Source organism: Pan paniscus, chromosome 16, assembly GCF_029289425.2.
Source record: "Pan paniscus chromosome 16, NHGRI_mPanPan1-v2.0_pri, whole genome shotgun sequence".
Classification (NCBI taxonomy): domain Eukaryota; kingdom Metazoa; phylum Chordata; class Mammalia; order Primates; family Hominidae; genus Pan; species Pan paniscus.
The window spans coordinates 31,351,805-31,365,071 of NC_073265.2; positions in this window are offsets into that span (position 1 = coordinate 31,351,805).

Sequence of the window (13,267 nt, forward strand, 5' to 3'; positions counted from 1 at the left end):
TGCACACCTACGGTCTTGTGCTTTTCTGTCTATGTTATACTCAATAACATTAAAAAAAAAAAAAAACAACCATTAAGAGTCTGCTGTTGGGGGTGGGAGCAAAGAGCTATAAGCAAACTGATTGATGGTTCAACTTCTAGGAGAGCTCAGTTACCATGAAAGGTAAAGGTGCAGATTAACCTGAAAATAGAATTAGTTGGAAGTTGGCAGAAGCGTAATAGTCCCACAAATCACCTGTCCAGCCTCAGCAGAAGGTTAAAGGTTTACTCTCTGGGGAGGAGCAAGCAGAAGACATGGGAGTTCACATACTGAAATGGGAGTCATCACCTTCAGACCTCTTTCCCCACTCAGCCCTGAGAATGCTGGCAGCCAGTCTTACACCTCCCCTGCTGCCACCACCACCAGTATCATCAGGCAAGAGAACAGAGGATCCCTTCCAGGGAAACACACCAACATAAAAGGAAAAACAAAAACAAACAAAAAACTACCAATACTAATAGGTGATTGCTGTACTCCAGAGTTCCAGATCCCTGCCTAATCAACCTACAATGAAGTTCCTATTCAGCCAGGTCAGACCATGTGCACAGAGCTTCCAGTGATCACTTTAGTGCCTCACTCTTAAATGTGACCAGACAACCTGGGATCACCAAACATTTGGAGAAATCCTCTAACATGATTAGTGATTAAAACTACAAACCAAATAAAGAGACACAGAAACAGAGACAATGCTGGAAGTATGAGAAAACTTTTTACAAAGCTGTAATTAATGTTGTTAAAATAAAAACTTCAGCCAAATTAAATGTAAAGGAGTTTAATTGAGCAATGAACAATTTGCAAATTGGGCAGCCCTCAGAATCACAGCAGATTCAGAGAGAGTCCAACGCAACCACGTGGTGGAAGAAGATTTATAGACAAAAATGGGAAGTGATGTGCAGAAATCAGAAGTGAGGTACAGAAATAGCTGAATTGGTTACAGCTCAGCATTTGCCATATTTGAACACAGTTTAAATGCCTGACAGTATGTGAGTGGTTGAGGTATGGCTGCTGGGATTGGCCAAGACCCAGCCACTGTTAAGGCACACACTCCCAAGGTAGGTTCTCAGTCTTGTCTACCTATTAGTTAGGTTGCAGTTCTCCCACAAGGACTCAAATATAGAAGTACAGAATCCTTCTCAAGCCATATTTAGTTCGCTTCAACAATGTCTTTACATGAAAAGACATAAAAAAGACGATGAAGATAAAAGATGATGGATCTTTGCAACAAAAAGGGTGGGGATGCCATGAAATGGAATGTTCAGAGTATAAAGAACCCTCGTACACTAAAAATATGATGGCAGAAATAAGTAAAATTAATGGAAGAATTAGATAATAGAGTTGGGAAATCTCCCTAGAAAAGCAAATCAAAAATTCAAAGAAATGGGTCAGGCACAGTGGCTCATATCCATAATCCCAGCTCTTTGGGAGGCTGAGGCAGGCAGATTGCTTGAGCCCAGGAGTTCTAGACCAGCCCGAACAACATGGTGAAACCCCATCTCTACAAAAAAAATACAAAAATTGGCTGGGCATGGAGGCATGTGCCTGTAGTCCCAGGTACTTGGAAGGCTGAGGTGGGTGGACTGCTTGAGCCCTGGAAGCAGAGGTTGCTGTGAGCCATGATGGTGCCACTGCACTTCAGCCTGGGTGACAGAGTGAGACCTTGCCTCAGAAAAAAAAAAAAGAAAAAGAAAAAAAAGAAAAAAAGAGAAAAAGAAATGAAAATAGGAGATAAGATAATACTATGTATTTAAAAGAGCATGCCAGGAAGCCTAATTTATTCTTTCTTCCCTGCTCCTCTCCCTTCTCCCCCTTTCCTCCCCACTCTTCTCCTCGTCCTCCCCCTTCTTCTCTTCCTCCCCCTCCTCCTCCTCCTTTTTTCTTCTTCTTCTCTTTAGCGATGTGGTATCACTTTGTTGCTCAGCTGGAATGCAGTAATATCTTCTTCTTGGGAGTTCCAGGAATGGATCAAAGAAATAATTAAAATTATCAAAGAAATAATGCAAGAAAAGATTGCAGAACCAGAAGACTCTCTAGATAAAAGGGGTTGCTGAGTACACAGAACACCCAGCAAACAAGTAAAACAAACAAACAAACAAACAAAAAACCCTCATCAAAGGATATTTCTCATTAAATTTTAGAAATCTGGAAATAAAAAGGTCACACACCAAGGACTAAAAATCATAATGGGATTGAACTTATTAACAGCAACATTGGAAGTTAGGAGACAATGGAAAAATGTCTTGAAATTTCTTACAGAAAATTATTTACAACTTAGAAGTTTTTTTCCCAATCAATCCGCTAGTCAAAAGTGAGAGTAGTGTATAGGCATATACAGAAATGCAAGGACTCAAATTTTTTTAGCCTTTCTCATGAGCTACCAGAACAGTGCTTTCTAGATATTAAAGTGCCATGGATCACCTGGGAACCTGTTACAATGCAAATTCTGGTTCAGCAGGTCTAGAGTGAGGCCTGAGCACTCTGACAAGCTCTCAAGTGACACCAGTGCTGCTGATCTGTAGACCACACGGTGAGAGTGAGGTACTAGAGGATACGTCTCACCAAAATGAAAGAATAAACCAACAAAAAGGAAGAAGTTGGAACCAGGAAATTGAGGATCCAACATAAAAGCAAGTTAATATCCAAAATGATGCTGAAGGGAGCTCCCAGGGCATTACCTAAAGGGAAAGCAGTCCAAATTGGGACATATAAGGAGATATTAAAAGGAGGAGGAAGTTGAAGAGGAGAAAATAATGAAACTGATGATTACCTGATATATCAAGAGGAGATTTATACTTCTGGTGGAGAGTTTAAAGACAAATTACTGATAGTAACATAGAAAACTAAGCTAATCAGGAAGTAAGGCAATTATTAATTCCAAGGAAAACTAGAATGACAGTAACCATATCATACTACATAATCACAATGTAAAAAATGAATATTGACCAAAAAATTATAACATAACAATATTGAGGCACTGAGAGAGGATAGAGCAAAAAAAAAAAACAAAAATTGAGCCCTCATCCTCCATAATAGGAGTCAATAAAAATCAAGAAATAATAGTATAAGCATGTTATTTAGAAATCTGGAGATAGGGCTGGGCACCGTGGCTCACAACTGTAATCCCAGCACTTTGGGAGGCTAAGGTGGGTGGATCTTGAAATCAGGAGCTCAAGACCAGCCTAGCCAACAAGGTAAAACCCCATCTCTACTAAAAATACAAAAATTAGCTGGGCGTGGAGGTGCACGCCTGTAATTCCAGCTACTTGGGAGGCTGAGACAGGAGAATCACTTGAACCCAGGAAGCGGAGCTTGCAGTGAGCCAAGATTGCGTCACTGCACTCCAGCCTGGGAGACAGAGCGAGAAAAAAAAAAAAAAAAGAAATCTGGAGATAAATACCGAAAGACACAACTAAAAGAGTCCTTAGCAGTTGCTGCTGGGTGAATAGGAGCGGGGGAGGAAGCTAATGTTTCTTCATTATAAGATTTGCAAAGCTGTTTGACTTTCTAAAAAATAATTACTTGGGCCGGGCATGGTGGCTCATGCCTGTAATCCCAGCACTTTGGGAGGCCAAGGTGAGTGGATCACCTGAGGTCAGGAGTTTGAGACCAGCCTGATCAACATGGAGAAACCTCGTCTCTACTAAAAACACAAAAATTAGCCAGGTGTGGTGGCACATGCCTGTAACCCCAGCTACTTGGGAGGTTGAGGCAGGAGAATCACTTGAACCCAGGAGGCGGAGGTTGCAGTGAGCTGAGATCATGCCATTGCACTCCAGCCTGGGCAACAAGAATGAAACTTCGTCTAAAAAAAAAAAATTACTTGATCAAAATATACATTTCAAATTAAATGAAAATTATTTGAAAATATGGCTGTTTTGTCATTAATAATAACTGATTTACAACACGTATACAACTAGTTGCCACTCCCCAGTGTTTGGGGCCTGCAAACCACAGCTCAGAGGCAGTTCATTCCCTTTAGATGCTCAATTCTAGGAGAAGCCATATGGGCAGGAAACACGTAGAGTACAGCAACGGCAAGTTCAAAAGATGCTTGTGAAACTTCCTGACATTCATCAGGTTTCTAGATGAGACAAGATCATGCTGTATCTACTTTTTTCAAAAGAGGAACTTTTCCCTCCCAGCTATATCCACCCAGTTAGCCAATGGACTAGTCAGGATTTTTTCAGTTGCAAGTACCAGAAACCAAACTCGAAATGGCTTAAGCAGAAAAGCAATTCATAGAGTCCCATAAAGCCCATGGGAAGCCCTGGGAAAAACCTAGGTTCAAATCCTACCTTCAAATCCTACCTTCAGTATTTACCACTGTGTGACTTAATTGCCTATAAAATGAATATGATAATAGTATCATTGTGGATATGAAATGAGTTAACATTTACTTAGTGCCTGGTGCATAGTGTATTAGTTCTCCCACTGCTATAAGGAAATACCCAAGACTGGGTAATTTATAAAGAAAAGAAATTTAATTGGCTCAAGATTCCACAGACTGTACAAGAAGCATGGCTGGGAAGGCATCAGGAAACTTACAATAATGGCAGAAGGCAAAGAGGAAACAGGCACGCCTTCACATGGCCAGACCAGGAGGAAGAGAGAGAAGGGAGACGTGCTACACATTTTTAAATAGCCAGATCTCCTGAGAACTCACTTATTATCATGAGAACAACAAGGAGGAAATCTGCCCCCATGATCCAATCAACTTTCACAAGGTCCCTCTTCCAACATTGGGATTATAACTGGACATGAGGTTTGAGTGAGGACACAAATCCAGACCATATCACACAGCTAACACTTAACACATATTATAACATTATTATTGCCGGGCGCAGTGGCTCATGCCTGTAGTCCCAGCAGTTTGGGAGGCCGAGGCGGGTGGATCATGAGGTCAGGAGATCAAGACCATCCTGGCTAACGCGGTGAAACCCCGTCTCTACTAAAAATACAAAAAAAAAAAATCAGCTGGGCGTGGTGGCAGGCGCCTGTGGTCCCAGCTACTTGGGAGGCTGAGGTAGGAGAATGACGTGAACCCGGGAGGCAGAGCTTGCAGTGAGCAGAGATCATGCCACTGCACTCCAGCCTGGGCGTCAGAGCGAGACTCCGTCTCAAAAAACACAAAACAAAAAAAGAACATTATTATTATAAGCTATTATTCAGGAATCACAGCAAATCTGGAGAATAAATTAAAAAGTTCATCCTGGACACATTGTAGCGTAACTGCAGAATACCAAAGATAAAGAAAAAATACTAAAAGTCCTCAGAAAAAAAGACATAAGTTGCCTTATGAAGGATAGACAGGCTGGAGCAGACTTCTCAACAGCAGTAACTAAAGCCAGAAGAAAGTAAAATATCTTCAAAATGCTGGGAGAAAAGAACCTGCCAACTGAGAATTTTATACTCAGCCAAACTATTATTTAAGAATGAGCATTACATGAATAATTTATTGGATCAACAAAAATGGAAGGTTTACCACTAAGAAACCACACCAGGCTCCTCTATAGATTTACTCCAGGAAGAAGGAAATAGAATAGGTTATTAAACATATGGTAAACCAAAATATTGACTATACAGATAATAATCATAATGATGACTAATATGGGGAATAAAAAATGAAGGAGGGAGGTAGAACACCAAACAGTGACAAGTGAAATGGGAAGATATGATAGAGCGAAGATTTTAAAGCACCTGGCCTTGTTCTGGAATAGGGTAAAGAAGTGGGTTAACTTTAAACTTTGTTAATTCAAGTAAACAGGTTAAAATTTAGAGATACTTACAAAAAGAATAAAATTAGAACATGTAAATTCCAAGATAATAAACAGGTTAAAATGTAGAGGTACTTACAAAAAGAATAAAATTAGAGCATGTAAATTCCAAGGGAATAAAGAAGGAGGGAAAAGAAAAGGAATCCAAAAGTTTTCAGGGAAAAAAAAAAAAACCTCAGAAAAAAAGAGTGAATAGAAAGCACAAAATAAGACAGCAGGCCAGCTGCAGTGGCTCACGCCTGTAATCCCAGCACTTTGGGAGCCCAAGGCAGGCGGATCACCTGAGGTCAGTAGTTCAAGACCAGCCTGGCCAACGTGGTAAAACCCCATCTATACTAAAACTACAAAAATTAGCCAGCCATCGTGGCGGGCACCCGTAATCCCAGCTATTCAGGAGGCTGAGGCAGGCAAATTGCTTGAACTCAGGAGGCAGAGGCTGCAGTGAGCTGAGATCGCGCCACTGCACTCCAGCCTGGGTGACAGAGCGAGACTCCATCTCCAAAAAAAAAAAAAAAAAAGATAACAGTAATAAATCCAAATATATCAATAATCATAATAAATGCTAATGGACTAAACTAATCCATTAAAAACTATAAATTTAATTTTCTGTATGCTTGAATTTCTCCTAATAAAAAAAATTTTAAAGAGAGATTGTCAATCTAGTGTTTTTTTTAAACTCCACCTGTGGCTGTTTGTAAGAGCACACTGAAAACATAAGAACACACAAAAAAGTTGAAAATAAGAGCCTGATAAAGATACACCAGGGAAACACTGATCATGAGAAAATTGGTGTACATATAGATAAAAGAGACTCTAATGTAAACATCATTAGGAATAAGGAGGATTGCTATGTAAAGATCAATGGAATAATTTGCCAGGAAGATATAACAGTTATCTACTTGCATGTATCTAAATAACATAGCCTTAAAATGCTCTGATTAAAACTTGACAAAATTAAAATGTCTTAAGCAAAACTTGACAAATCTACAATTCTACCTCTCTCATCAATGGATAAATAAAACATATAAAATATTATGGAGAATATAGAAGATTTGAACAAGACAGCGAACAAGCTTAATCTACAGGACATATACAGACCCCTACAAATACATATACAGGACATATACAGCCACAACATTTAGGGAATACACCTTCTTCTCAAACACAATGGAACATTTTTTACAAACATTGGTCATGAACAGGGTTTTATGATAAGTCTCAAAAATCTGAAAAAGGTACCATACAGATAACATTTCTTTTACCAAGGTGCAAATAAGGTAGAAATCAATCACAAAAGTATGCCTTACAAAATCCATGATTTGAGAATTATGATACACATTACCAAATGGAAACAGAATAAACTTACTTTTTTTAAAAAATGAGCCTTTTTTTCAGAACAGAAAAATTGTGAAGATAGTACAGTGTTTCCACAGACCCTGTGGCCAGTTTTCCTATTATTAACATCAAACATGAGTATATTTGCTACAATTAACCAATATTGATATGTTATTATTAACTAAATCCATCCCTTGTTCAGATTTCCTTAGTTTTTACCTAATGTCCTTTTCTTTTCCAAGATTCCATCTAGGATATGACATTTAGTAGTCACGTCTTAGGCTCCTCTTGGGTGTGATGGTTTCTCAGACTTCCCTTGTTTTTGATGACTTTGACAGTCTTGAGAAGTACCAGTCAGGTATTTTGTAAAATGTCCTTTGATTGAGATGTGTCTGATGTTTTCCTCATTATTAGACTAGAATCATGGTTTTGAGGGAGGAAGACCACAGAGGTAAAGGGCCATTTTCCTCACATCACATCAAGGGTACATGCTATCAATGTGCCTTATCAATGTTGCTGTTGACCTGATCACCTGGATGAGGTAATATTTGCCAATTTTCTCTACTGTAAAGTTACTTCTTCCTTTCCATTCTGTACTCTTTGGAAGCAAGTCACTAAGCGGAGCTCATACTTAAGGGGTGGGGAGTCATATTCTACCTCCTTTATTGAGGAGTATCTACATAAATTATTTGGAATTATTCTGCATGAAAGATTTGTCTCTTCTTTCCCATTGATTTATTTTATTAGTATTTATTTATATTAGTTTATTTATATTAGTATGGACTCATGGATATTTATTTTATGCTTTAGGTTGTAATCCAATACTACTTTATTTCTTTTAATTTTTTAAATTTTTTATTTTATTTAATTATTTAATTAAAAAAATTTTAAATTATTATTAATTTTTTTTTGAGACAGGAGTCTTGCTCTGTCACCCAGGCTGGAGTGCAGTGGCATGATCTCGGCTCACTGCAACCTCCGCCTCCCAGGTTCAAGTGATTCTCCCGCCTCAGCCTCCCAAATAGCTGGGATTACAGGTGTGTGCCACCACACCCAGGTAATTTTTTTTTTTTTTTTGTATTTTTAGTAGAGATGGGGTTTTACCATGTTGGCCAGGCTGGTCTTGAACTCCTGACCTCAAGTGATCCACCCGCCTTGACCTCCCAAAGTGCTGGGATTACAGGCATGAGCCACAGTGCCCAGTCAACTTTATTTATTTTTGTTGCTCAAATTGTTCCACCATTGGCCATTGGGGAGCATTTGTTCTTGCCTCCTGTGTCTCTTTTGACACGTATCTATTGTTTTGCTTTTTGAGCACCTCCTTGCTTTTTGATCACTTCCTTATTTTCTGGCACTACAAGATGCTTTAGGATCATCTTGTATACTGTTTCCACTCTAGAATAAACCATTTCTCCAAGAAACCCTGGTTCTTTCTTGTTGAAGAATGCTATTAGAAGCCAAGATCTGGGCACTGTGTGTGCTCATTGCTACTGGGGTGTCATTACTTCTAGGTTCTCTCAGCAAACAGAGCTAGGCTATTTGTGTGTGTGTGTGTGTGTGTGTAACACATATTTAATATATTATATATGTTTATATATGTATGTATATGACATATACTGATCTATGTATACACACATATCTATAATTATTTTTATATCTATCCATCAATATCTAAACTAAACATGGTATCTCTGACTCTAATCTAGCACCACATTGTTCATTCTAGTAATCCAAAAGTCTTCTGAAAAACTGAATTACTGCCTGGGTGTGATGGCTCATGCCTGTAATCCCAGCACTTTGGGAGGCCGAGGTGGGTGGATTGCCTGAGGTCAGGAGTTCGAGACCAGCCTGACTAACATCGTGAAATCCTGTATCTACTAAAAATACACACGCAAAAAAAACAGCCACGCATGGTGGCACACGCTTGTAGTCCCATCTACATAGGAGGCTGAGACAGGAGAATTGCTTGAACCCAGGAGGCGGAGGTTGCAGTGAGCTGAGATTGTGCCACTGCACTCCAGCCTGGGTGATAGAGCAAGACTCCATCTCAAAAAAAAAAAGAAAAAGAAAAAAAGAAAAACTGAATTAGTAATCCAAAATCTAACAACAATAAAAAATAAACTCAAGACCCAGATTACTTTATAGGCAAGTGTTACCAGGTAAAGACTAGACACCATTTTAAATGTGCATTTGAAAAACATCAAGACCTCAACAAATGGAAAAAATATGCCATGTTCCTTAGATAGAATCTTTATCTAAAGATATCAATTCTCTCCAAAAACAATCTCTATACTTAATGCAACTTTAAATAGAATCCCAAAAGGGTTTTTCATGAAACTTGATGAGCTGAATCAAAAATTTATATGGAAGATCAAAAAAATAGTAATAGCCAAGACAATACTAAAAGAACAGGAAGGAGGCTTGCCTTACTGTAAATTAATTACAGCAGCTGAGTCTTGGAGCAAGAACAGACACACAAATATAACAGAATATAGAGCCCAGAAACAATACCTACACACAGTTGGAAACTTGTTATATGATAAAAGTGGCAGTGTCGATCAGGGCAGAAAACATACTAGCTATTGAATGGTGCTAGGGAAAACATAAAATCAATTCAGACCCTATATTTTATTTTTTGAGACTGGGTCTGGCTCTGTCATAAGGCTGGAGTATAGTGGTGCAATCTTAGCTCACTACAACCTCCACCTCCCAGGCTCAAGTGATCCTTCCACTTCAGCCTCCTGAGTAGCTGGGACTACAGGTGCAAGCCACCACACCTGGCTAATTTTTATATGTTTTGTAGATACGAAGTTTTGCCATATTTCCCAGGCTAGGCTTGAACTCCTGAGCTCAAGCGATCCTCCCGCCTCAGTCTCCCAAAGCGCTGGGATTATAGGCATGAGCCACCGTGCCTGGCCAGGCCCTATATTTAAAAAGTAAAGATTAAAACTCTTAGAATAAAATATATGATATTTAGAACATCAAGATAAGGAAGGATTCTTTAAAAAAGAAACAAAACTCATAAATCATAAAGGAAAACTATTATTTATTCAATTATATTAAAATATAAAACTTTAAAATAAAAGACACCTTCCAGTGTGGAAAAAATAATTCACAGACTGAGGGAAGACATTTACAATATATTTAACCAAAAATGTATTAGAATAAAAAAAATATTTATATGTTTACAAATCAGAAAAAGACAAAGAACTGAATAGAAAAATGGGCAGAATATACAAACCAGCATATCACAGATGAGCAAACCAGCACAGACAAAAACACACCAAAAATATGCTGCATCTCACTAATATATGAGGAAATGCAAATTAAATCCACAGTGGGATACTATCTCGAACACATCAGATTTGCAAAAACTCAAAAGCCTTACAAGCTCCCTGAACTCAGCATTTTCCCTTCTCTTAAGTCATTCAAAGGCAACAGGAGAAAATAATAACAGAAACACAAACTCTACGTTTGATGAAATTTAAAAAAACATTTTAATCCCAATCCACAAATATATGTGGACTACTAAAAGCAATGAAGATCAAACAGGGGTGTGGAGGGAAAGGGATCAAGGATGCCTGCAACTTCTGAGCTCACAGACAACTACAGGGTGCCCATGCCAAAGGGAGGAACACACCTTAAATTGCAAAGCCAAAATAATGGATGGGGTGCATGGACTTGCGGCAGGAACTTCTCTGGAATTGATTTAGTTATGGGAAATATTGGGGGCGGGGCTGACTGACAAATCCCAGAAGCAAGACTCTTTAAGGAGAAGCTGTGTATTCCAATAGCTGCCTATCTCATTCGGCTGAGTAACGATAAAGCTAAAGGAACTCATGCACCCTGAAAGGACAGTTCCTGCTGCAGCACAAGCAGCCTATGCCCCTCCCTGAGACTCTTATTCTGAAATAGCTGGTGTCTGTAGTAGGGTTCTTCAGAGAAACAAATAGGATGTGTACATAGAGAGAAAGAGATTTATTATAAGGAAGCAGCTCACAATTATGGAGGCTGGCAAATCCAGAATCCGCAGCGTGGGCCAGCAGGCTGAAGACCCAGGAGAGCTAATGGTGCAGATGAGGTCCAAAGGCAGAGTCTGCTGCAGAACGGCCTCTTGCTTGGGGAGGTCAGTCTTTTCTCTCAGTTCAGGCCTTTAACTGATTGGATGAGGCGCACCTACATTATGCAGAGCAGTCTGCTTTACTCAGAGTTCACCAATTTAAATGTTAATCTCATCCCAAAACACCCTCCAAATTGACACATAACATTACCCATTACAGTGTCTTAGGTTTGGTTCCTTAGAAGCAGAGCCTGAGGCAGGGACTGGGGACACTTGTTGTACAGGGAGAATACTCCCAGGAGACAGGGAGAGAGGGAAGCAGGGAGGAAAAATAGCTAAACAAACACGTGGTCTCAGCTGCAGCCTCGCTTCAGTCTGGTCCCACAGGGACCTCTGCAGCACAAATTGCAAGACATGGTCCCACTTTGGAGCAAGGGGCCTGGCCTTCTGAGCCCCTCTGTCTGTCGGGGATTGACTACTGACGGCCTCAGGGTTGCAGGTATGAGTGAGGACTTAACCTCTCAGGTGCGATGGTTCATTGCATGTGCTTTCTTGGCTAGGTTATGATGCCCAGCAGTTCGGTCAAACACTAGCATAGATATTGCTATGAAGGTATTTTGTAGATGTGACTAATTTACAATAAGTTGACTTTAAGTAAAGGGCATTACCCTCAGTAATGTGGGTCGGCCTCGTTTAATCAGTTGAAAAGCATTAGAAGCAAAAACTGAGGTTTCTCAGAGAAGGAGGAATTCTGCCTAAAGACTGCAACTCTTGCCTGGGTTTCCAGCCTGCCAGCCTGCCCTACAAATTGCAGACTTGTCAGAGCCCACAGTCGCATGAGCCAGTTCTCTCCCTCTCTCATTGATATTGTTTCTCTGAAGAACCCTGAGTGATAAAGCAGGTGTGGGACTCTCATTCAGCCAAGCACAAATCTTTGGAGAAGGGGTTAGCTGAGGGCCATTAGCAACCAACCCTCTCAGCAGCCAGGCTGGTCAAAGGAAGCTGTGCAGGCCACCAACAGCATGTACTACGGTCCACCTCCCAAACCACTGAGATCCAATTGCTTCCCATATTAACTTCATTCAATCTAGGCACAGCTTTTCCAGGATTCTGGCTGGTCACAATTTGTAGGAACATTTACAGGAGAAGAGTTAGTAGAATGAACTACAGCCCACACCACCACAGTTTGTCTCAATCTGTCACTGATACTCATCATCTTCCTCCTCCACCACCCACTCTAGTTTCTCCTGCCTCTCAGCGAGCACTCCTGCTGCTCTCTGTGGCTCTCAGGAGTGGTGCTCCAGACCTTTATCTCAGAGGAGTCTGAAGCTCCAGTTATGCTTTACTCAGACCATGGTTGCTATATTTACCCATTTTTACATGCAAAATTTCACATAGAAAAAAGCAAACCCAGGATCACCTGAGTGCCAAACATATTCCTCCCTGCCCCCATCGTCCCACTGTATAGCAGCAGCTCTGTGTCTTCCTGATGATCAGATCAATTACCCCTGCTGGAGCTGTAACCCCTTCCTTTGCCTGCTGATCTACCAGCATGAGGAAGCCAAAGTGGCCAGGCTGCAGCCATAGCTGTAAGATTATTGGGACTCCTATGGCGTCCTCCGATAGAAGCATTTCCCGCTCCTGCCCCCAGGAACCAGGAGCTCTAGACCCACAGAGCCTAAAGTTTCTGTGAAGAGAAGCACAAATTTCCCAGGTGGGTCACTTAGAATAGTGATGAGCAGAGCCACTCCTACTCCTACCTCTTGGACCCTGGACCATCCATTCTACCTAGTGGGGACAAATGCACATGCAATGGCCATTGGCTTCAGATGTGTATTGCATCCTGAAGATAGCACACTATCCCCAAACTAGCTCCTCCATGCATCTTCAGGAGGCCATCTCGCCACTCTATTGGGCAATAGTTGCTGGTTGATGTCATATGCACCACACTGCCTCCTTACTCTAAGTTGCTGTTATGCAGAGTCATATGTAGATTAGACATTGTGTAAGTCACTGGATTGTCGTGCTTGCTGAGGTGCAGGAAGCCGGAAAGGTAATCCAC